The sequence below is a fragment of the Pongo abelii genome, chromosome 13 (genome assembly GCF_028885655.2).
Source record: "Pongo abelii isolate AG06213 chromosome 13, NHGRI_mPonAbe1-v2.0_pri, whole genome shotgun sequence".
Lineage (NCBI taxonomy): Eukaryota > Metazoa > Chordata > Mammalia > Primates > Hominidae > Pongo > Pongo abelii.
In genome coordinates, this window is record NC_071998.2 from 46,549,455 (window position 1) to 46,575,736 (window position 26,282).

Sequence of the window (26,282 nt, forward strand, 5' to 3'; positions counted from 1 at the left end):
TCTTTCTATCTTATTCCATGCCCATGGGATTTGCCCTGCTTCCTTTTTTCTCTATTACTGTTCTTTCCTCTTTATTACTGTCAGCCTTCAACTTTATACACTGGAGTGCCTCCCCACCAGGACCCACTGTGATGCAGGAAGCTTTCTCTCTACTACCCTCCTTAGCTGTCACTTTCTGCCAATGAGGCAAGGTTAACTATAATGTCACACTTTTACACTACCCCCAGTGCTATCATGATCATATATATCTCTCTTCCTTTTCCAAATTACAATTACATGAAATATCTAAATCCCAGAGAGAGGGTTCGGTATCACATCCTGGTAGGTCAGATCTTATCCTATATATTTTAAACAAACAAACAAACAAAAATAGCAATAACATTAAAAAGTTAATCAAAATATACAGGCTTTTACAGTTCACAAAGGTTTGTGAACTCTAGCATCAAACTGCACAGCCCTGGTGCATGTTATTCTACTGGGCCTGTGTCCAGATAGCTCCACTCTGCCACATGCTGTTATAAAAAGCAGCTCAGGTATTTCTTACCCTGAGACTTCACTACAGCATCCCGCCTTAAGGGAGTTAGAATCTTTATCTTGGGTATTAAACTAGAAATCAAGACCATTTTTTGTAAGAGGTGTTGTCTCACTATATTGCCCAGGCTGGCTGGCCTCGGACTCCTGGGCTCCAGAAATCCTGCCTCACCCTCCCAAGTAGCTTGAACAATAAGCCATATTTTTAAACCTTAATACACAAATAATTGAACCACTACTTTCCTTAAATCATAGATATAGCACTTCACTTCTAAAGGTGGCTGTCTTAAAATCTGAAATCTCCTTTCTAAAGATAGGCATCTTTAATTTCTATAATGGCTACCAAATGAAATTTTTTTTAGTGTCCTTAAGGTGAAGGAGGCAGGGGACACAAGTTCTTGTTTATATTTTAGTAAACCATTCTATTTACATATAATGCAGGGACTTTTCATTTTAAGGATTTTAATTTTTAACACAATGAGAATAGATACAAAATTAGTTTTAATAAAACTATTTCAAAATAGAAGTAATTTTGCAAATATCTACAAATCATAGCTTCAGGTATATTGTTATTAAGAAATAGCTTACGCCTGGCACAGTGGCTCAGGCCTTTAACCCCAGCACTTTGGGAAGCCGAGGTAGGCAGATGGCTTGAGCTCAGGGGTTTGAGACCAGCCTGGGCAATGTAACCAAGCCCCGTCTCCAGAAAAAATACAAAAATTAGCTGGGCATATTGGTACACACCTGTTGTCCCAGCTACTCCGGAGGCTAAGTTGGGAGGATTGCTTGAGTCCAGGAGGTTGGAGTTGCAGTGAGCTGAGATACTGCCACTGCACTACTACCTGGGCAACAGAGTGAGGCTCTGTCAAGAAGAAAGGAAGGAAGGAAGGAAGGAAAGAAGGAAGGAAGGAAGAGAAAAGAGAGAAAGAGAGAGAGGGGGAGGGAGGGGGGGAGGGAAGGAGGCAAGGAAGGAAGGAAGAGAAAAGAGAGAGAAAGAGAGAGGGGGGAGGGAGGGGGAGGGAGAGAAGGAAGGAAGGAAAGAAAAGAAAGAAAGAGAAAGAGAGAAAGGGGGGAGGGAGGGAAGGAAGGAAGGAAGGAAAGAAAAGAGAGAGAGAAAGAAAGGGGGCGAAGGAGGGAGGGAAGGAAGGAAGAAAGGAAACTCTGTTACCAAAGCAAGTTGATTAAATATCTTCTGTACTCTCCTCTCCAATCCATAAAATTGACATTACTGAACTCAAAATATTTGGTTTCAATTACTATATTTTATTAATTCTAAGGCACATAGTTTAATTTCTTCATAGTTTAACATCTATGAAATCAAGATGCCTTTGATAATCAATGCATAAGAAAAGCCTTGTGTAATAATTTGGCCAAAAAAATCAAACATCTTGTTAAATTGATAATTTGATAAATGAAATAAAGTATAAAATAGGAGGCTTTATGCATAGAAATTAAGGCTGTGCTTTGAAATAAGACTTTCTAGAACAAATTCCACCTCTTCTCTAACTGTACACATGACCTTGAAAAAATGTAACCATTTTTGGCTTATTTTTAACCTTCAAAATGACTGTGATATTAACAATCATGGTCCCTCTTCATTGAATATCTCATTCCATTATTGTTAGTCAAAATGGTGTGATGTTTCAAACTTTCTGACATGTAGTCAGTGCTCACGAAAATTTAGCTAGCTTTAGTGAAATGATTTAAAACTCTTTTAAATTTCAAGCATCTGATTTTTTTCTTGTAATTAAATTATCTAGTTCTTCACAGCCCTTGAAAGTATAAAACTTTCTTCAAGAAGTTTTCCCTTCTTGACACACAGGCCAGTGAAGTGATCAAAACAAAGCATGAGTTTTATAGTACTGTTCTTTTAGTCACTCTCAATGACTAGATTTCATAATTTTTATTGTGTTCTGAATGGTGAAATGTGTTTAAGAAATACACGTTCCTGATACATGTGACGAACAGATTTCTATTAGAAATGGTAGAACGGTAGACTGCGGTAGAATGGATTTTGAAAAAAATAATTTCTAAACAGATTTTTATCCGTCTGGTAGAATGTGTTACAGAAAATTCCTTTTCTAAATAAGTTGGTTTTTTTTTTAATTATACTTTAAGTTTTAGGGTACATGTGCACAATGTGCAGGCTAGTTACATATGTATACATGTGCCATGCTGGTGTGCTGCACCCATTAACTCATCATTTAGCATTAGGTATATCTCCTAAAGCTATCGCTCCCCTCTCCCCCCACCCCACAACAGTCCCCAGAGTGTGATGTTCCCCTTCCTGTGTCCACGTGTTCTCATTGTTCAATTCCCACCTATGAATGAGAACATGCGGTGTTTGGTTTTTTGTTCTTGCGATAGTTTGCTGAGAATGATGATTTCCAATTTTATCCATGTCCCTACAAAGGACATGAACTCATCATTTTTTATGGCTGCATGGTATTCCACGGTGTATATGTGCCACATTTTCTTAATCCAGTCTATCATTGTTGGACATTTGGGTTGGTTCCAAGTCTTTGCTATTGTGAATAGTGCCGCAATAAACATACGTGTGCATGTGTCTTTATAGCAGCATGATTTATAGTCCTTTGGGAATATACCCAGTAATGGGATGGCTGGGTCAAATGGTATTTCTAGTTCTAGATCCCTGAGGAATCACCACACTGACATCCACAATGGTTGAACTAGTTTACAGTCCCACCAACAGTGTAAAAGTGTTCCTATTTCTCCACATCCTCTCCAGCACCTGCTGTTTCCTGACTTTTTAATGAGTTGTCTTTTTAAAAAGTTATGTGAAATGGAGGCCCTAGGCTTTGGCCTCAAGAACGTGCTGCTTTTCCTTTCTCTTTTCTCTTCAACCTGTCTTCACCACATTTCCTAATCATGATCTCAACTAGTGGCCTAGCCTCACAATTCAGCGGGAGTAGGAAACCTATCTGAGGGAATTTACTCTTTTTCCCTGTATCTTCAATCTCTCTGTCTCAAAAGGATCATTTTTACTCACAGAAAAACCTATTTTAAAATCTACCTTTTATGTAAAAAAAAAAAAAATCATAAAAGAAATCAAAGACACATCAACAAAGCAACTCTACCTTGACTTCGTATTTGCTTCCATTTACCCTATTCCTTTGTGTCTCCTAAAAGACATTATCAGCCTTGTCTCGAAATTCTCACCTTTCATTCATCCCTTGAAATAAATTATTAGGTGTATTCAAGTTACAAAACTATACTTATTTTTTTGAAATATAATGTGAAAGTATACTTATTTTTTGAAATATAATGTGACACCAAAATGTCTTTCACATTACAGCTAATATTCTGTTAGGCATAATTCATCCACATGTCCACATAAAGGTGACTTGTAAATATTGTCTAGCTCTTATCAAAAAGAAAAATTGTTTTCATAACAGAATACCCACTCTTTGCCACACTAGCCTATTAAATGTTCATATATGAGAAAACTGAAATTATTCAAACTATCAAAGAGCAATGTTGCAGAATTAAACTGAGCCATGAGCTAAAATATTCAAGATTAAGAGACCTGCGTTTCCATATATTAGTACAACAAGAAACAATAATATGTGGTTCATCGTTCAGTGTGATATTCAAGCTCTGTGTTTTTAAGTGGAGGTCGGATGATACATAGTCTGGGAGGAAAACCAATAAATAAAAGGGTACCAAGCTCAACATCAAGCCTAGGAAACTATGGGATTTAAAATGAAAAATTTAGTACTGGAAGGGTGTGTGCTAGAGAGGACACAGTGTTTTCCAAGAAGTGGTTATTGCTAGAACATGAATGGGAACAAAGTATCAGAAAAAGGTTGAGAGTATGGCGAATTTCCTGATGATTGATTGTAAATCCTAGAAAAGAGATTGACGGGATGCCAGGATTTGAAAAATGTTAAGTTAAAAGTATTATAATACAGTATGTATAGAGGCAAATGGGATTAGATTTTATGGGCATATGGTAGAGGTTATGGGAGTGGTAGTCTAATGAGGTATAACCTGAGACAACTGGGCTTCTGTGTGGAATATTGTAAGTGAGAATCCTTAATGCCCCTAAGGCAGGTCATGTTTATGAGGCAATGGAGGGGTCGATATCTTCACAGATCATGCAGTATTTAGGTCTCCCTCTCGACTCCTGCTGATGGAAGTCTCTAGGCTAAAAGATGGGTGGCCCAACTAAAAAGCAGAGACCACCTTCTGACTCCTACTAGTGAAAACTTCAAGTGCATTTTTTCCCATTTATTACTTTAGTTAATTTTATGAAAAGTTCCTAATATTGAAACATCCATGCATTTCTAGAGAAAGAACTAATTGATAAGATTATATTGTTACTTTCATATTTTGCTATTTTCTACTTGAAAATATTTTACTTAGAATACTTCGTCTGTACTGAAAAATGTTTATATATTTAAATAGCTTGTCTATTTTCATACAGCCTTTATCAGATCTTCATAAAGGGATAGCCATCTAGTTTATTTGGTCAGTTATTCAACAAGAGGTCTTAACCAGGCTGAGCTGGCTGAGAGAAACAGAATTTTTAAAATTATTTTATTTCTTAAAGTTCTGGGTACATGTGCAAGATGTGCAAGTTTGCTACATAGGTAAACATGTGCCATGGTGGTTTGCTGCACCTATTAACCCCACACACCTAGGTATTAAGCCCAGCATTCATTAGCTCTTTTCCCTACTGCTCTCCCCGACCCGATCTTCCCCCAACAGGCCCCACTGTGTGCTGCTCCCCTCCCTGTGTCCATGTGTCCTCAATGTTCAGCTCGCACTTATAAGTGAGAACAGGCAATGTTTGCTTTTCTGTTTCTGCATTAGTTTGCTGAGGATAATGGCTCCCAGCTTCACCCATGTTCCTGCAAAGGACATGATCTTTTTCCTTTTTATGGTTGCATAGTATTCCATGGTATATGTGGTATATGTACCACATTTTCTTTATCCAGTCTATCATTGATGGGCATTTTGGTTGATTCCTCGTCTTTGCTATTGTAAATAGTGCTTCAATAAACATATATGTGCATGTATCTTTATAGTAGAATGTTTTATATTCCTTTGGGTATACACTCAGCAATGGGATTGCTGGGTCAAATGGTATTTCCGGTTCTAAATCTTTGAGAAACAGCCACATTGTCTTCTACAATGGTTGAACTAATTTACATTCCTACCAATAGTGTAGAAAGCATTCCTATTTCTCTGCAACCTCACCAGCATCTGTTGTTTTTTGACTTTTTAATAATTGTCATTCTTACTGGCATGAGATGGTATTTTATTGTGGTGTTAATTTGCATTTCTCTAACGATCAGCGATGTTGAGCTTTTTTTCATACATTTGTTGGCTGCATGTATGCTTTTTTTTTTTGAGAAGTGTCTGTTCATATCCTTTGCACACTTTTTAATGGGGCTGTTTGTGTTTTTCTTGTTAATTTGACTAAGTTCCTTGTAGATTCTGGATATTAGACTTTTGTCAGATGGATAGATTGTAAAACTTTTCTCCCATTCTGTAGGTTGTCTATTTGCTCTGATGATAGTTTCTTTTGCTGTGCAGAAGCTCTTTAGTTTAATTAGATCTCATTTGTCAATTTTAGCTTTTGTTGCAATTGCTTTTGGTGATTTCATCATAAAATCTTGGTCCATGCCTATTTCCTGAATGGTATTGCCTAGATTTTCTTCTAGGGTTTATATAGTTTTGGGTTTTACATTTAAGTCTTTAATCCATTTGAGTTAATTTTTGTATAATGTGTAAGGAAGGGGTTCAGTTTCAATTTTTTGCATATGTCTAGCCAGTTCTCCCAGCACCGTTTATTAAATAGGGAATCCTTTCCCCATTGCTTGTTTTTGACATTTGTCAAAGATCAGATAGTTGTAGATGTGTGGCCTTATTTCTGGGTTCTCTATTTCATTCCATTGGTCTATGTGTCTGGTTTTGTATGGCATCATGCTGTTCTGGTTACTGTAGCCTTGCAGTATAGTTTGAAATCGAGTAGCATGATGCCTCCAGCTTCGTTCTTTTTGCTTGGAATTGTCCTGACTATATGAGCTCTTTCTTGGCTTCATATGAATTTTATAATAGTTTTTTTCTAACTCCGTGAAGAATGTCAATGGTAATTTAATGGGAATAACATTGAAAATATAAATTTCTTTGGGCAGTATGGCCATTTTCACAATATTAATTATTCCTATCCATGTGCATGGAATGTTTTCCTGTCTGCTTGTGTCCTCTCATTTCCTTCAGCAGTGGTTTGTAGTTCTCCTTGAAGAGGTCCTTCACTTCCCTTGTTAGCTGTATTTTTAGGTATTTTATTGTCTTTGTAGCAATTGTGAATGGGAGTTCATTCATGATTTGGCTCCCTGCTTAGACAAGGTGTATAGGAATGTTTGTGATTTCTGCATATTGATTTTATAAAGACATTGCTGACATTGTTTATCAGCTTAAGAAGTTTTTGGGCTGAGTCAGTGGGGTTTTCTGGATATTGGGTCATGTCATCCACAAAGACAATTTGACTTCCTCTCTTCCTATTTCAATATGCTTTATTTATTTCTCTTGACTGATTGCCCTGGCCACAATTTCCAATACTGATTTGAATAAGGGTGGTGAGAGAGGGCATCCTTGTCTAGTGCCAGTTTTCAAGGGGAATTCTTCCAGCTTTTGCCCATTCAGTATGATATTGGCTGTGGGCTTGTCATAAACGGCTCTTATTATTTTGAGGTATGTTTCAACAAAACATAATTTTCTGAGATTTTCTTTTTAATTTTATTTTTTGAGATGCAGTCACGCTCTCTTGCCCAGGCTGGAGTGCAGTGGTGTGATCTTAGCTCACTGCAACCTCTGCCTCCCAGGTTCAAGTGATTCTCCTGCCTCAGCCTCCTGAGTAGCTAGGATTACAGGCATGTGCCACCACGCCCAGCTAATTTTTGTATTTTTAGTTGAGACGGGGTTTCACCATGTTGGTCAGGCTGGTCTCAAACTCCTGACTTTGTGATCCGCCCAACTCAGCCTCCCAAAGTGCTGGGATTACAGGCATGAGCCACCACACTCGGCCTCTGAGATGTTTTTAACATGAAGGATGTTGAATTTTATCTAAGGTCTTTCCTGCATCTATTGAGGTGGAATCAATGATTGACTCTTATGCCCTCATTGCTCTGATACCACTTTTATGGTCACTAACAACTTTTTTTCTTGCCATATCCTGTCGTTTCTTCTTCCTGGCATCTTTCTAAACCTTAAAGCGTAGTCGATAGTTGTGAACTGCATCCTTCTGGAACATTCTCTACAGTTTAGCTGCATATTCTTAGTCTCTATTGCTAAATGCCACCCCCTTTTATTTAAAATTAGAGTATTCCAGTCTTGTCAGTCTGCTTTCTTTGCTTTATTTATACTATTACAATATATGATAATATCATTTTGTGATTTTAAACATCTCTTATATTATACCTTTAACTTTATATCATAATTAAAGCCCTACAACTGAATTTCAAACATGTATATTAAACTGCCTATATTATACTGTTTCAAAAATTATTCATAAGATTTGAATGTATACAGAATGGGACTTTGAGTCCCATCCTATCACACTCCACAAACCTGTTCTTCCCAAGCCATTTTAATTCAGTAGGTAGCCTCTGTTTTAACAAGTTGTAAAAATAATTGCTTTTCTCATAAACTGCAGCTGGTTTCATCAACAAATTCTACAAAATATTCGGAATTTTTTTTTCTTATCTATACCTTACCTACCACTACCCAATACTACATTTATATCACTTCTTACATCAATTTCTGCAATGACTTGTAATGGCTTCCCTCCCATTTTTTCATCTCTATAACCCATTCTTCATTCACAAAGAATAGTAGATCAAAATCACAAATGAGGGTATGCCAGTCCCTAGCTTACAATAACCCATTCTTCATTCTCTAAGAAGAGTAGTAGATCAAAATCATAAATGAGATTATGCCAGTCCCTAACTTACAAATGTGTCACTTACTATAACCATAAATTCACATATCTACCATAATCTTACATAGCCTTCCTCTTACACAGCATACCAGATCACTTGGGCATCATTTTCTTTGCTCAAATAGGCCATTATCTTTTCTAAAATGGCCCTTTTTTTATGCTCATCCCTAGGCCATTTTCAAATTTCTTTAGATACCAGTTTACAACCTTTCTTCTCAAGAAGTACTTTCCATGTCAGTTCATCTTTATTAGACTACCGTATGTATTTTTTTACTTCATTTATTAAAATTTTTAATTAGTTGGGTGCTATGCATGTATTTTTCTGTGTTTTCTTGCATTTCTCTCTAAAATGTGAATTCAAGGATTTCATTTATCTTTTTTACTGCAGCATCTCCACTGCCTAACATAATGGGTGGACTATATGTGTATATGATTGTAGAAAACGATTAAATTATGCTAAATTTCCTTCACAGGAAGATTTTGAACTAAAATTCAGATAAAGCTTAATAGTACATAAACTACTCTTTTATGTCAATGGAGGCAGGGGGCAGTATACGGAACGAGAATGTAAATCTGGTTGTAATTTCAGGAGGTAGAATTGGTCATGAGACTTGTTTAAGTTGGTTCTTGTTTTCAGTAGGCAGTGTAGAAAAGTAGAAATTGTAAAAAGCCTCCCGGGAATAGGTAAACACAGGGATCCAAGACATAGTTCAGAGAACCAATCTATCCAACGGGGCCAAGAAAAGGGGGAAAAATGGGTCCGAGGCAAAGAGGCAAACCAATCCACACAAGAAAGATGTGAAGCATTTGAGAAGAGTGAAAATAAAGTGAAAAAGTAAGTTTCTCTGAGGAACAAATGCACAGTATCAATTCCATTTTTAGGAAGGGATTAGAGCTTGGCCCTTGAAACTGGATCAAAATTAAGGGTCTAGGGTTCACTGGGCACTCTGAATCACAGGTAGAAAAATTATTTCTGTTATGTTTCTTAATAGTATAATTTAATGCCTTCAAAGGCAAGAACAAGTGGCCTATTCCCAGCCTGCCTGTTTAACCTATTTCCTATTATGTCATGCATCATTCCTGACTATGACTTCTGTGACTACCCAGTGTTAAATGTGTGATATATTTCAAGTAACATGCTTGTATATGAAAGTAAAAATAGATATATTCCAGGACAAAAGAAGGCACGGGAAAGCTGATCAGAGTAGAGGTTTAGTGAAAAATTAAGGCCAAATTTTATGATGAAGTCAATCATTCTTGAAAAGTATTCTTTTAAGTTCAAAGGATATTAATGAGAGTGTGGTGATGAATGAGGTGCCTTTAAACTCCCAGGAGAGAGAAGTTTGTATAAGCTAAAGAGATTGGAAAGAGATATGTGGAAATAAGGAGCAATGCAGAAAATGGCAAAATGACACTGTAGTCAAAGAATCTACCTTGCCAGATAATGCAATCTTTCCTTGAAGCTGTGAGTTTTGTAACAGGTTTGTTATATACCCCCATAAATCTAGTGGTTTGAGATATCCATTGGTCCCTTAGACAAATTAAGCATATCTCCAAAGCCCAAATATTACATTTGGTAACATAACACTGAATCAATGTTTAATTTGTCCCTCACATTACATGTTTGTCACTGATATGGTTTGGCTCTGTGTCCCCAACCAAAACTCATCTTGAATTGTAACCCCCATGTGTTGGGGAAGGGGCCTGGTGGGAGATGATTCAGTCATGGGGGCAAGACTTCTCCCTTGCTGTTCTCATGATAGCGTTCTCACGAGGATCTGATGGTTTGAAAATGTGTGGCACTTTCCCTCTCTCTCTCTCTCTCTCGCTCTCTTTCTCTCCTGCCACCTTGTAAGATGTGCCTTGCTTCCCCTTCACCTTTGGCCATGATTGTAAATTTCTTGAGGCCTCCCCAGCCACATGGAACTGTGAGTCAATTAAACCTCTTTTTTTTATAAATTACCCAGTCTCAGGTAGTTTTTGAGAGCAGTGTGAAAACACTAATATAGCGGCCAAGCAGAAACAGATTATCATGCTGTTCATCACAGCTTTAAATTCCATTGTACCTTAGAATTATCTGTTCTGTTTAAAATTTTGCAGCATATTTGTTTTTCTTGTTTATTTATCTTTTTGTTCAGAACTATAAGTATTTTTAGACTAGCAAATTCAACCTTCCTAGAAAATATATTTTATTTCATTACCAAACAGATTACATCAATCAAAGCAGATTTATAGAATAAATAAAAAGAATCAACAAAGAAAAATGGAAAAGGTAGTATCTATGAACTTCCCTACATATTGATATATTTACTATTATTATGTCCTAAAGATAAAACAGCATTTTATTTTAAAATCTTACTTTCATGTAATATATATTAAATAAAGACATTATATCAATATTTTTAAAAATCAACATTATTTCTTTTACATGCCAATAATTAAGTTATGAACACAAAATTTTGGTATCAATAAAATAACACAAAATATTTTACATCATGATCACTGTCATTATTTAGCACCGTGAGCTAAATGTTTTACCGGCTGCAGAGTAGGATCTCCTCAAACTTTCTATATAGACCTGGGATTATAGAAGCCAAAGATTTTATATGGGATGATTTACAAGGCACAAAGCTGATACATATAGACTTAGAGGAGAAGTTGCTAAAACTGATTATGAGAAATAGAAGTGAAATCAAAGGCGATCAAAGATCAGGTGCTGGAAGGGTGACATACACACAAAATTGTCAGTTCAGCTATGTGATTGCAAAATGTTTTACGACTGGCCCCTGTGGCTTCCACTGCTCTTAAATGAGTAAAAGTAAGGACCCTGTGTCATCATATTATGGAGTTCCTGACATAGTTTTTAATCTATCAGTGTACTCTGACAAACTCATTCACAAGATTACAAATAATTATAATTTTTCTTTCATACTTTATTAAAATACTGTATAAATTCTCCAATTTTCTTCGCTTCTGCAAGTGTTTGGTACATTGTAGGTACCAAAATACAGGTGTTTTTCTTTTTAATGCTATTTTAACCTAGTATTGAGGCACAATTAAAGGCTGGTTAATTTTCTTTCTTGATCTGTTGATTAAATCCACTCTCTAACATTATATTCAGTCAGGTCTGTAACACTTCAGGTCAGTGTGTACAAGCCTTAATTGCCCCAGGGCCAGTTACCAGACAACTAAAGACAGCCCTTACATCCCCCAGAATTCATTCAAATTAGCCAATTCACAAGAAGCCTGAAAAATTTAACTTCACCCCACTTGTCATACATAGACTGCCCCCTACTACTGTAACTTCCTGATACCCTGTCCGCAAATGCAACTTTCCATGTGATCCTGCTTAGCAGCCCTCTGTCTTGGAGCTGTCAGTAACAAAAAGTCTGCCTTTTATCAATTCAAGTGTCACTGTTGTATCCCACCATCAAAAGAATTTTTAAATCTTACAAAATAGGTACATAATGTGTGTTTCTGGAAATAATTTATAATTGAGCACCTACCTATGGTCATTAATTCATAAGTCTAGTATAACTCAATTGTTGTGTGTGCAGTCTCCATACTCCTTAGTTTAGTAAGGTCCAGGTTTTGTCCCACAACCAAGATGAATAAGGCATGAGAAAACTGGGGAATGAGTAAGGCAGAGTAGGATTTATTAAGTGAAAGAAAGCTCTCTGTAGTGAGAGGGGAACCAGAGAGGGTTGCCAAAAATGGGGTTGAGTTCTGGGTCTTTCATGTGGCAGAAACAAGAAAGTCATCAGTGGGCTTTACCTTATTGGGAGGGGTAAAGTTTTCCCCTGGGGTCGTTGCATCTGCACATGCCTGGTGTTGGCCATAGTGACTCCATCTTGGTTGTTACCCATTAGTGCCTAAGCGAAATCCATGAGGTGGGGGTGAGTCTAAAACCACAATAATACTAATGGCATCATAATAAGTTCAAGGTCATTTTGGAATGTCCTCAGTCTTTGTCTGCACCTGCAGTTGCAGCTGGAAAGTCCCTTTATGAGCAAGAATCTTGATATAAGAGTAAGTTCTAAACCACATTTCCTCCTGCTAGCTACATAACAAAGGCAGTGGTGGTGTGGTCCCACAGGCAATGTCCCTCTTCTGAGACCCCTCCTATCTATCTGCCTAACTAGCCTCTACCTGCCTCCTCTCTCATTCCATACTCTGGAGTGGTGACCCTAATTGTCATTAGAGGGAGAGGGTAGATGACCGCTCAGGCTTCTTCAAGCTGTGAGAGGGCATTGTTACTGTGGCAGTAAGGGATCCTCCAGAGGATGGTCTAATGGGCCTGAGAGGAAGGGTTCTCTCATGCAGGGTTCCATCTGCATCATGATCTGGAGTTTGATGGCCTCTATGCAAGAAGAAACAAATTTGGCTAAAAGATGTAACACACATGGTCCAAAAACCAGGTAAAGTATAATTATTAATAGTGGGCTGGCTAGAGGAAGGAGCCATGAACCCCAACTCAACATTTTTTTTACCAAACGTTCCATGACTCAGAAAGCTATTATCATCTCCTAGAGGCTCAGTCGGCTAGTTTTTGAGCAATATCCCTCAATATTCCTGACTGATTGACATAAAACTGCATTTTTCCTCTAGAAAAAGACATAAGCTGCCCTTTTCAGTTGTTAGAAGATCTAGATTTCTTCTGTTTTGTAAAGTAACCACTGCCAAGGAGTCTATTTAATTTTGTATGGTAATGATACTATGGGAAAAGTCATCCAAGCTCTCCACAAGATAAACTCTGCTGTAAAATTAAACTGACTCCCAGTATGCATAGCCCCAGTATACACAGACCATGGTTAACCACATGGGACCCAAAAATATCTGTTATTTTGTTTTATAGAATGGGAAACTCAGGGGGTAGATACCTAGGCTATTAAAACTGTTTGTTATAGAAATGAATTAAAACATTTACTTAATTATTACAAAAGAATTGAGTTCAGTTGCTTGGAAGGAAGCAATGAAACTGTAAAATATGAAAATGGTTACTATAGTCTACAGTAACTATGTAATAAAGTTACCAAAGGAAGCCTTTAGGTAATTACTTATCTCTTGGCTGTCTTTTAAACAGGTATTTTAGGTCTTCCATAGGTTTGCTATTGTAGTAGCTGATGGGAGCCTCAGGTTCCAGGTCTGGGGCTTCAGGTATTGCAGGCTTGACCCTGGAAAGATATAACTAACCTTTCCTGACCTGATTTAAGGCTGTCTGCTAGCTCCTTGCCTGATTTCAGGCTGTTGGCCAGGCGAGCCTCGTGTTCTAAACCTCCAGATCAGCATCAGCCTCCACCAGAGCAAGGCAGAGGGTTTGTCCAGGAACCGTGGAACCCTATGAACTAGAGAATTCCTGTCTAGCAGAGGATTTGGACTTTTATGTATGATTAAAAAGGCATGAATTAAACAAGAGGCTTTCCTATTCACAGCTGAGGGGGAAAATATCGAGTAAAACACTTTCCTAAGATGTCCTTCATGGTCATGCTAAGGGACGAGGGGAGGCTGGATTGAATAGGAGAACAGAAATGGCTACTCCAGTATCCAGAAGGATAGTTCACCTTCTTTCAACCTCCAGATTCTACTAATAATTGCTGTTTTACTATAAACTGCCTGAAACAGTTTATTTTTACTATAAACAAAATGGAAATACAAAATAATATGTCTACCCAAACAGTTTTGAATTGTTTCCATTGCAATGGTGGCAATAAATTGTCCTATATGTAATAGTGTATTTGAGGAGTACACACAAGCTGTCTTGGTTAAAAAATTAAATTAAGTGCTCTATTCCCTGCCAGCTGGCATCTGTTCCTAAGAAAACCTGTTTTAATGTTCTATTGTCTATACACAATCATTTTTAATGCACCCTAAAGTCCACTTTTATAACAAGCTTCATTCCATAGCTTGTTCCATTGGAACTATAAACAGTGGAAGAAATAAAAGAGAATTAGTTATTTGGAAACAGAATGAAGAAAACAAAATCTATTTTGCTTGTAAATTGTGCTCCGTTTGGCTGAGGTAGATATTTATGAATGCTATATTGGGTTTAGGTGTGATGTCTAGGAACAGAGCAGTGTAGAAACACATATTAAAAGAGAAATGTGTTTTCCCTTTTTAGTTATGCTCCAGTCATTCTAAATTTAATCTTCTGAACACTTTCCCTGACCTTAGGTATGACACCAACAGTTTTAAGACACTTAAAAATATTTAAGTACACCCATCTGTGTGTTACATGTATGATATTCTGAAACAAGTACAAATATCCAAGATTTCATGACAGTAAACTGCTATTACACTCTATGTGGTAAACAGATATTAGTATAGCTTTCTTTCTTTCTTATTCATAAGTATTCCAAGTGTTAAATGTTGATAAGATCATTATATACATCCTCCATCAGCATTTATTTTCTTTAGTGATTTGCTAATGTGTTTTAAACATGAATGAAGCTGATTTTTAAAATTATTTCACGGTGAGATAATATCAACATCTAATTGACCTTGATGCTGTAAAGTTTTGATTACAGATTCTTTTGAAAATGTCCTTATTTCCTTCCTTTCTTCCTTCCTTCCTTCCTTCCCCTCTCTCTCTGTCTCTCTCTCGTGCCCGCCCTCCCTTCCTTCCTTCCTTCCTCTCACACACACACACACACACAAACACACACACACACACACACCAGATTTCTGAGCAAGCATAACTTTTAGGACACGATCAAATAAAACTATAGTTTGGATTTCAGCTGCTGCTCCTTTAACAATTATTTAGTAGACTTCTTTCCCTGACCCTAGATGAAAGTTCTTGTAGTTTCAGTGATTTTTTTTTTTTTGTTCACAGTTAGGTTGTTTAAAAGCCCTATAATCTTTTAAGTCTTAAAATACTGTCTCAGATAGAAAATTAAAGGTGTTCAGACCTATGTAATATACATTTTCTTTTTAAAATTCAAAGATACAATTTTTTCCCCTCTGTTTTCAGAGATCTGTAGTCAGGAAGAAAGACATCTTACAGAATGATAGAGATCGCTATTGACTTTTTCTTTGAAACCATCTCTCTCCACACCTATTAAGAATCAGAATGTGACAAGAATTTAATCTCATCAAAATCATTCTAATTTTGCTAGCACTATTGGAACTTGGCTTTATCATCGTTCGTCCTGACATGCAACTAAACTAACTCATTCTTTTAATAAGTACTTTTGCAATTTCTTCTGTTTTTTTTTTTGTTTGTTTGTTTTTGAGAATTAACCCCCATTATTAGAAATTTTTACTGGTAATGTATTTGATGATATTGGTGAATTGCTGCTTCTGCTGTTTCCTGAATTCCTTTGCTGAATGCAGGAAGCCAGAGATACTATTACTTCCCTCTTTTGAGCCTGTTTCCTTCCTATAGGTGGGCTTATACTACAGGACCAAAGAGAGCAATTACAAGTGAGCTAGCTATCCTCAGTCTTGACCACATATAATTCACAATATATGTGAATATGTGAATATATTCATAATATAGCTTTGTCCCCCAAATAGTCTTCAGTAGATCTGTGTACATCTGCCTCACCTATATTATAATTTTTTTAATTTTTCAGTTTGAAGACAGAAATCCACTCTTCCCCACTCTGCACCCCCCACCCCCAACACCTCCACTGGTTCTAAGTTTCAAACTCTAGGCTGAGCTTTAAAAAAAGGTAGCTCTTCCTGCTCTCTTGATACTTACTTGTGATTTATTCTCTAAGGTATTCACACTCTTGCCTTTTTATTCCCTCCAGGGTGTTAACTTTAGAATCAACTAGCTTCTTTTCAGTAACCTATTTTGAAACATATTCATGATGAACCTGTGAAATATGATGCCTATTATCTTTTTCCGTAAGCTAGAACTGAGATAAGAAGAGTTCACTCTTAACCTTGAGATAAGGTAAAGTAAGGATAGTAATAGTTTTACATATTATGATGCATTAATGTAAACATCATTTTCAGATTTTTTATGTTACTTAGCCTAGCAAACCTATATCAAGCTTAGTTGGCTGTTAAAGCATTTAGCAAAATAGAAAATGTGTGCTCCAAACAATTGCCAGAGTGTAATCCAAAATTCACATCTGATTAGTATTTGCGAAATGGTTGAAAAGATTCATATTAATAGACTTTGACCTACAGAATATGTAGTCTAACATTTCCTCTACATCAGTTTTTCTTGAATTCTCTACAATGTCTCCTCAGGCTCTAATCTGCACAGATCTACCAGTAAAAAAAAATCTATCAATATTTACTTTGTATAGTTTTTATTTTTATAATAATCTAATATATATAATATTTTAAATCTCTTAGAATTATTAAAAATAAAATTAGGCTTTAGCACATTCTATCAACTTACTCTAAGAAACATTGTAAGAATTGTTTATAGAAAATGGTTATTAGTTTCATAACTTTGTTGCTACTACAGTTTATTTCATAGTAGTTTTTATGAGGAATACAATCACTGAACTATTTCTTTTGAGTTTTAAAAAGGTAATTGTTATACTTGTATTGAGTAATCTGTATTGTTTGTTTTGAATCATGAACATCATTGATAATGTAACTTCTTAGATTTCCTTCTTTGGATTGTCTTTCGAAATGCTCAGAATCTAATTTTGAGAATTGGAGGTCACATATAGCATGTAGACAAGATATCAAAACAATTGTTTTCCACCTTTATATTACTGAATATTATTTTCAAAAGTATTTTATTTCAATTTTATATTACTTTCTACCACTGTGTTACATATATTTCATCATTTTCTATAAAAACTTTTTGGAATATGATAGGATATATATTTTTAAAAGCATTATGCTTATTATTCACAAAGTGTAAGATGAGAAATTACTAAGCCTATTTCATTTAAGATAAATTCATGAAACCCTAACCATTTAAAGCCATGCTTTCCCCTGAGAAATAGTCAACAGATATATGTGTACATATATATATTTATATATATGCATGTCTGTGTATATGTATGTGTGTGTATGTATATGTGTGTATATACGTATATACATATGTATATATATACACACATACATACACACACATACACACATACACACACACACACACAGTCTATGTAAGTTCATTTGGGTCATTTGAGACTGTTACCATTACCTCTAGTAATTTGGTAAAGGAATGGGAGCTAAATAACCACAAAACATTCTGCAGATTTTATGGAGTTCAGGAACCTTTAAGTTGTAAGACACCAAAATCATGCACAATAGGCGACTTCCATTTGGAAAATTATAGCAGATCTTTGGCTGCCAACCATACTTGAATCCCCTTCTAATGCTTAGGATATTTCAGGAAGAATATACAGCAGATAATTCATTCTGTTAAGGAGATGAGCAGATATATCCACTTCCTAAGGTAGCTGTGTAAGAGCATCATCCAGTGTCCAGATTGTGCAGACTCCTGAGGTGCTGATATCCTATGCTAAACGAGACCTCTGCAAGTAATTTGGACATTGTTTCTGTCTTCATTGCCCTACACCGGATCATCTGCTCTCTTTTGTATATTCTGTGAGTTGCCCAGTAGTTTTTAAAAATTAAAATAATTGAAGTTTATAATGTTGCTCATAAATAAGAATTCTGATTGATATAGCTGGTACATAACTAGCCTAAGCCTCTCTTTTATAGACTTGAGAATATGACATGGAGACAGAAGAACAGCAGAATCAGAAGCAAAGCTGGATAATGAATGGAAATAGAAGTGGACAGAAGTGGAGAAAGACGAGATAGATCACCAGAGAAAAGAGCAGCGGATACAGACTTCTGAGGTATAGCCAAGACAACCAGATTACATAAGCTTCTATAACTCACCACAACTGCTTTTGTTGTATCTTCTTATCCAAGGATTCATCTGTTTCATTACTTTATCTGAACTTTGTGTTCCCACCAAATGAATGTGTTTGCTTCCTCAAATTCAAGCATATCTCCTTAAGATGTTCCCCCTTACCAGAGTACAAGTTGTTACTAAGTTTTACAAGAGCAGAGACCAAGGCTGTATCTGTTTTATTCTGCACCATGTATTCAGTTTGGCACAGAACCTGGCTCATAGTTGGCTGAAATACATGACAATGAATGAAGGAGTGAAATTAAAATAACAGACATAGTAAATTACATTTACACAAAGAAATATTTTGATAAATTATCAGTTAGTCCAATCTCATTTTGACTCCATGCAGACACACACACACACACACACACACACACACACAAACACACACACACCTATTTTTCCCTTTATTTTAAAAAATTCTAAATGAGAGAAGTGTTTCTGATAGTTGACTAGGGTAAAAAAGACACATTTATTTATTCAGATTCGTGAACTTCTCTGAGAAAGAAGAAGATATTTTTCCTTTTTCTCTCTAAAAATAAATGTCTTTCTAAAAAATACAAACATTATCATGATACCTAATACCACCTGGTATTATTTATTATTCCAGTTTTCTGTCTCCTGCTGCATTAGATCTCTGTTCTGATGCAATATTTTTGAATATCTGCCTATAGAGCTTTCCGTATGCTACCTTCAATAAACATCTTCTTTCCCCAGGAGGTTTTCTTTGGTTAATAACACTCTGTAAGTACTTAATGTGACATTATGATTTGCTGCAAGGGTAGCCTGAACAGTGCTTGACCTCATATAGTTCTATAGATCACTATTGATTTAAAGTGGCAGACCAAATTCTCCACATTAGCCTGCACCACATTTTTAATACATCAATAAAACAGAATTACTCCAAAGGAAACAATTTTGTCAGTGGCTCTAAAGCAGTAAACAGAATACAAATCTCAGGGTACTTTCCGAAGTTATTGATAAATATATCTAAGAACTAAATTGTGTATCAGAGAAAATCACTGTCTCACACAATATTTTGTAGGGAAAACATAAAGCATTGACTCTCCTATCAGGGAACTATTTTAAAAAGTTGAATATGTCCAAAATTACTAGAAATAACAGTTTGTTTTTAGTTAAAAATATACTTATTTTTAGTCCCCCTTTAAACAAAAATGGATGCCCTTTGCGGTGTATTGCAGTTTATTTAAACCCAATTAAACCAAAAACATCTCTGCATTATTTCAAATGAGGAAATTACCAAGATAGGTGCCTAACACATCGCTGGATTTTCTAAATCATGGTTCACTTTTAAATTAAATTCTCAGAATAAGAGTTAAAAATGGCAATTGTGACATTTCCTTTCCAAATTTCTAATAATATTCCTTCTTCTGCCTAATATACTTCTTTCAATCTTAATCCATGTAATCCATCATATGCAACAAATTTAAGTGAATAACACATTTTAACTATAGAATAAAAATTATAGGTTCTAACTAAATATTGTTTAGTTAAATCTCCAATCTCATTTGTAGTTTATATTTGCAAATACTAAAATATTAAGTAGGACTTGATCATTTCCTTTTGTTCTCCTCTTTTTTTGGGGACCCCATAACTTCTACAACTTATGGAATTATGATTCTATTCTTTTTTTTTAGCTTTTTAAAATTGATACATAAGAGTTGCACCTGTTATGCTGTACATGTGTGATTTTGATACAAGCAAATAATGTCTAATGACCAAATCGATCAAACCAAAATAATTGCGATATTCATCACCTTAAACAAGTACTATTTATTTGTGTTGGGAAAAGTCCAAATCTTCTCTTCTGTCTATTTTGAAATATACAATATGTTATTATTAACTATAGTAGTTCTACTGTACTATTGAACTTTGGAACTCATTACTTCTACTAATTGTATTTTTGTATTTATTAAACAATCCCCTTTTATCCCCACCTCTCCCTACCTTTCCCAGCCTCTGGTAACCAACATTCTATTGTCTGCTTTCATGATAATCAACTTTTTTAGCTTCCACATATGAGTGAGAATATGTAATGTATGTCTTTTTGTGCCTGGCTTATTTCACTTAACACAATGTGCTCCAGTTCCACCCATCTTGCTGCAAATGAAAAAACTTCACTTTTTATGGCTGAATATTATTCCAGTGTATGCGTATATAACCATTTTCTTTATCCATTTATAATGTGATGAACACTTAAGTTTATTCTCTGTCTTGGCTACTGTGAATCGTGTTATGATAAACATGGGAGCGTGGACACCTTTTCAATATACTAATTTTCTTTTCATTTTTTGAATATATACTCAGCAGTGGAATTGCTGGGTCACACAGTAGTTCTATTTTTAGTTTTTTGAGGGACCTCTATTGTTCTCCACAGTGGCTTTACTAATTTACATGAATTATATTATTTGTTGTTATTGTTGTTGTCTTGTGTTTTCAGGTTTGGTAATGTGTTCTTCTACACATTTTTTCTTGAATTTCATTAGTGCCACTTCATTCGAGGTCAATATTTACCTTCACAATTTTCATTTGTAATAATATTATTTTATTATTTCCCAGAGGTGCAAGAATCATTGCTGTTGGAAGCAAAGTTCCTCTTTGTTGAAGTTATTACTGTGAAAATGACTGTCTCAAGAACTTAGCTGGCATCCCTCTGGATGTTCTATCAGATGTACCTAATCATGCTGCTCTCACAAAAGTCATGATGCAACAAAGTGATGATTCAACAGTTTACTCAGTTTCTCTAAAAGGAATAACCCTTCTCCATCTGTATTGCATCCAATAATTCTATAAACCTGAATGAATTTTCTATTGGTCAATCAATCTTTCCATTGAGATGGATAAATGTGTCAGAGTTTACTACAATTACCTGTTTTCATATCTGAATTTACCATGACTATAAGCTCCTCAAGTCTAGGAGTCTTTTATTTCGTTTAATTTGCAGTACTAAGCAAACGTTCCACAGAGGTCATCTGAAATAAAGGCTTAGCGCATAATTAATTTCTAAAGCACAAGTGTGACATTTATCATAATACTCTAGATACACTCGGCATTATCTATTCAAAAGCATGTTTTCTATGAGAAGTATGCTAAGAAAGAAATAAGCATATGAGGGGTTTAGTAATATGTAAGGTAAAATAATGAAGGCCAACTGATTGAGAAAATACAAATTTTAATAACTTAGTACTTTATAATAATAAATTTTATCAATTAGTATACACTTCATTGTTCTCTGTTCCTAGATTCTAACAACAGGCATACTTGGGGATATTGCAGGTTCAGTTTCAAACACGACAATGAAGTAAATATCACCATAAAGCAAATTGTACAATTCTTTTGTTTCCAAGTGCATATAAAAGTCATGTTTATACTATACTGAAGTCTATTAAGTGCACAGTAACAATATGTCTAAGAAAACAATGTACATACTTTAATATAAAAATACTTCACTGCTAGAAAATGTTAAAAATCATCTGAGCCTTAAGCAAGTTGCAATTTGTCTGCTGGTGGAGGCTCTTGACTTATTGTTGATGGCTACTGGCCAATGAGGGTGATGATTGCTGAAGGTTGGAGTGGCTGTAGCAATTTCTTAAAATAGGGTAAAAACGAAGTCTGCCACAATGATTGTCTCATCCTTTCACAAAAGCTTTTGTTGTAGCATGCAACACTGATTGATACCATTTTGCCCACTATAAAATTTATTTCAGAATTAGTCAATCCTCTCAAATCCTACCACTGCTTTATCAACTAAGTATACATAGTATTATAAATCTTTTGTTGTCATTTCAACAATGTTCATGGCATTTTCACCAGAAGTAGATTCCATCTCAAGAAATCATTTCCTTTGCTCATTCATGAGAAGTATCTCTTCATCAGTTCAGGTTTTATCATGAGATTGCCATACTCAGTCACATCTTCAGGCTTCAATTTTAATTCTAGTTCTCTTGGTATTGCTGTCACATCTCAGTGACTTACTCCACTGAAGTCTTGAATCCCTCAAAGTCATCCATGAAGGTTGGAATCAACTTTTTCTAAATTTCTGTTAACGTTCATATTTTTACCACTTGCAATAAATCACTAATGATCTCAATGGCGTCTAGAAGCTTCTTTCCAGAAGGTTTTCAATTTACTTTTCCCAGTTCTATCAGAGGAAACACTATATATGGCAGGGAACACATTACACAATGTATTTCTTAAAGAATAAGACTTAAGAGTCAAAATCACTCCTTGATCCATGAACTGCAGAATGAATGTTGTGTTAGCAGGCATGAAAACAAAATTAATCTCCTTACACATTTCTATCAGATCTATTGGGTGAGCCATTGCATTGTCAATGAGCAGTAATACGTTGAAAGGAATAGCTTTTTCTAAATAGTAGGTCTCAACAGTGGGTTTAAAATATTCAGTAAACCATGATATAAACATATATTGTCATCCAGGCTTTGTTGTTCCATTTATAGAGAAAAGGCAGAGTAGACTTAGCATAATTCTTAAGGGCCCTAGAATTTCCAGAACGGTAAATAAGCATTGGCTTCAACTTAAAGTCACCAGCTGCATTAGCTCCTAATTAAAGACTCAGCCTGCCCTTTGAAGTTTTGAAGCCAGACATCACCTTCTCTGTAGCTATGAAAGCCTAGCTGACATATTTTCTTCAATATAAGCCTGTATTTGCCTTTAAATCAAAACCTCATAATTGATCATTTATGCAGCTTAAGTAAATAACTTGAGCAATCTCAAATAGCAAGTTGAAGCACAAAAATGGCCACATAATCTTTCACACAGTCATTACAATTCTCTAATATCTCTTTGCTATTCCTTTCAACAAGAAGTAAAGTCAAATTCTCTGATAGTTGAATCTAGGCTTTACCAGTTGGCTTACTTTAGTCAATGGGACATTAGTAATTGTGATGTAATTATAGATGTGAAAAGTGCCTGTGCATTCGGACTTACATTCTCTCTGCTATTTCAAATCTTGACATTGTATATAGAAAATACTAGTATAGTCTTTTGGATCTAAAGAGATAACATGGAGCAGATGCGAGCCTTCCCTTCTGAATCCCACTAGACCAAGCAGGCTATCTGCAGCTAGACAGGTGAGTGAGGCTATCCTGAATCACCCAAACACACAAAATTTAGGAAGAAGAATTGCTTATTTAAGTCACAGGACTTAAAGAAATAAAAATGTTTGTTGCTTTAAGAAAACTAGAGTTGTGGTTTTAAGCCACTTTTCTCAGCAAATGAATTCTGTAAGTATATAACCAGGGATTAAGGATAATAGTCACTCTATCAACTGGCCTTGTTTAATTACTACATTGGAAGATTCTGTAAGCATTTTCCAATTGCATTTGGTTCTGCACTGAATATTAAAATTTATTATAAAATTTATTACAAAAGAGAAATAAACCTTCATGGAGAATAGTGTTAGTAAATTAAGCTCTGTGAAGATGTGTTTACTCTCTTTTTTAGAGTTAGGCCTTGAGTTTTTAAATGACTTAAAAAAAAACCCAATATAGCCTAGCAGATGTTTATTTTTCTTAGTCACCAAGGCTTTTATTTTTGTTTTAAATACTGTTATTTAAACATATTGGTTCTAAATATTATCACTTAAATATTATTCCAATTATATGGAAATTTAAAATAAAAACAGGAATGATAAAGTCACCTACTGAATCTTTGCTACACAGTAATTAAGCACTGTGATAACTGATTTATATATTCTAGCTAATTTAATTGTTACAAGAGTTATTATCTACAATTCATCCGTGAAAACATGCCTATTAATTTAATGAAAGTCAGGTTGTCATTGAGTGGCATAGCTACGGTTTGAACTGTGTCTGCTTATTCCAAAACCTATGCCTTTAACTGTGATGTGTTCTTGCTCCTTGTAAGTATAAGCCCAAATTTAAATCATTGGTGCTCATTATACACTGCTATTAAATGTATTCTGAAAAAAATAAACATGTCTTTACTTCTTTCTGAAGACTCATTAAAAATCATTATTTTTTCTTTTGGTCAGAAATGTTTTAATAACTATGCCACAGAAACACAGCATCACATGTAGCCTCAGACTTGTCCATAATGAGTCAAATGTCCTCAGCATCAAAAATAACGGAGTGAGAAGGCAAATTCATGCCTAACATAAAGTCCCCAAACAAGGAGATAGCATTTACCATCTCTGTCCCCATTTTCTTCCTATTTTGGCATTTCTTGTTTAGCTTATTATTTTAACCAATACTGCTTAGGTTCACAACTTAATATATTTGTAGTATTTAACATGGATGAACTGTGTTAGTCTTACATTATTTTCATAGCTATTGGGAAATGAACTAGAAAACAATAAAATCAATACATGGCTTAGAAACTTGTCCGAGGTTACCCAAAAGAAAACATTAGAGCTAAAACTAATCTCCTGTGACAAAATTAATGTTCTTCCTACTTTTTTCAGAAATTTTGTGAAGACTTGTCAAGTTTTGTTAGTGTTGGGATGGCTTATGGAATCAACAGAACATGTTTTGAAGCCTAACTTTGCTCTCTATTAGCTGTGTGATATTAAATTCTTGAATCTCTGTTCTTTCTTTTGAGCCCCTCTTTCCTACTAATAAATGTGCTGCTGCACCAGGCATTGTTGCTAATGGGACTGGGCACCTCTTCATCCTCAGGGCCTGTACCATCACTGATGGTCTGCGGTCATTTTTTTCTGGAAAAAAGGAAGGTAGACTCCCCGTGTTCTGATGTGAGAAACAAAAGATTGTATCCTCCCTTGTGGGTTACATTCTTTTGGGTAGTTTTCAAAGCAGCATTGTTTATGTATCAATATTTAACAGATTTTCTTTTAACATGATGCTTCCTTCATATTTTGTCTATAACCCAATAAATCTCCTAGGAGAAAACTCAACTAAAAGAAGATTGCTCAAATAAGCTTAGACCAGTTATCTTGGACTCAGAAAAGAGAAAAATTTCTGGGAAAAGCATGACACTTTTTATTTCGCATACCACCTGCCCAATCTCTCCTGGAATTGGGTTTGAGTTTAAGCAATACAATGACAGCACAGGACTGAATATTAGAAATACCCTCTGCAGTATATATATTTTATGCTACTTTTTGTTTATTTTTAAAATAATATAATTTATATTAGGGAAATAAATACTGAGATTTTTAGTGAAAATATAAATGAATCCATGCACATGCACACTATACAAGGGATTATTTTAAGTCACGAATTTTAAAAAGAACTTCCTCAGAGAGATGAGAACAGATTCATAACCAGCTGGTGCCAGGCTATATTTGGCACATGGAACCTAGATTTAGTTATCCTCTTCAAAGTCCATGAATACCACTCTAACAACACTATTCAGCATGTAGGACAAATGGTTGGGGAATTCCTTTCAGCAATCTCCAAGTGATGTGAACAAGGTCAAATGTCACCGCAATGTGCTGTAGTTCTCAAGGTTTGAGTCCCTAACTAGGTTCTCTGAGGCAGCCAGAGCTGTCAGTGCTGCAGGGAAGCCAGCAGTATTTTGAAAGATGTTAAGGGCGGCAGGTTGTTTTTCTGCATTTTTGTGTGCTAGCATAGACTTATGGTTCTGTTAAATAAAAATATGTGGAAGATGCTTAGTTCTGAGAACCAGACCACTGGGACAGAACAAGGTGCCTGTCTTCCCCTCACAAACAGGCACCAACACACTCTGTGTGCCTTTGTTCTTAAAGAGACCTCTGTGTTCATTGCTGAACAGATACGGAGTTTCTCTGTGTCAGGATTTTTATCAAATCATCTCAGGTCCCATCAGTATCCCCTACCTTATAAACACTTATTAAAAAGAAAACAGATTTTCTTCTACACTCTGATTGGTAATGCCCGAGATTCTTTTACTAACTTCTCTGAAAAATTCTTACCACACCCAGTTTGCCGTCTGCCTGCC

General features: G+C 35.6%; 1 long non-coding RNA gene across 1 annotated transcript; it reads left to right on the forward strand.

Moving 5' to 3' along the window:
• Positions 1–12,683: 12,683 nt before the first annotated feature.
• Positions 12,684–21,271, forward strand: LOC129047843 (uncharacterized). Its single transcript, XR_008509642.2, has 3 exons — positions 12,684–12,918; positions 18,143–18,282; positions 20,922–21,271. It is a non-coding gene; the product is annotated as an uncharacterized LOC129047843 (long non-coding RNA).
• Positions 21,272–26,282: the final 5,011 nt, after the last annotated feature.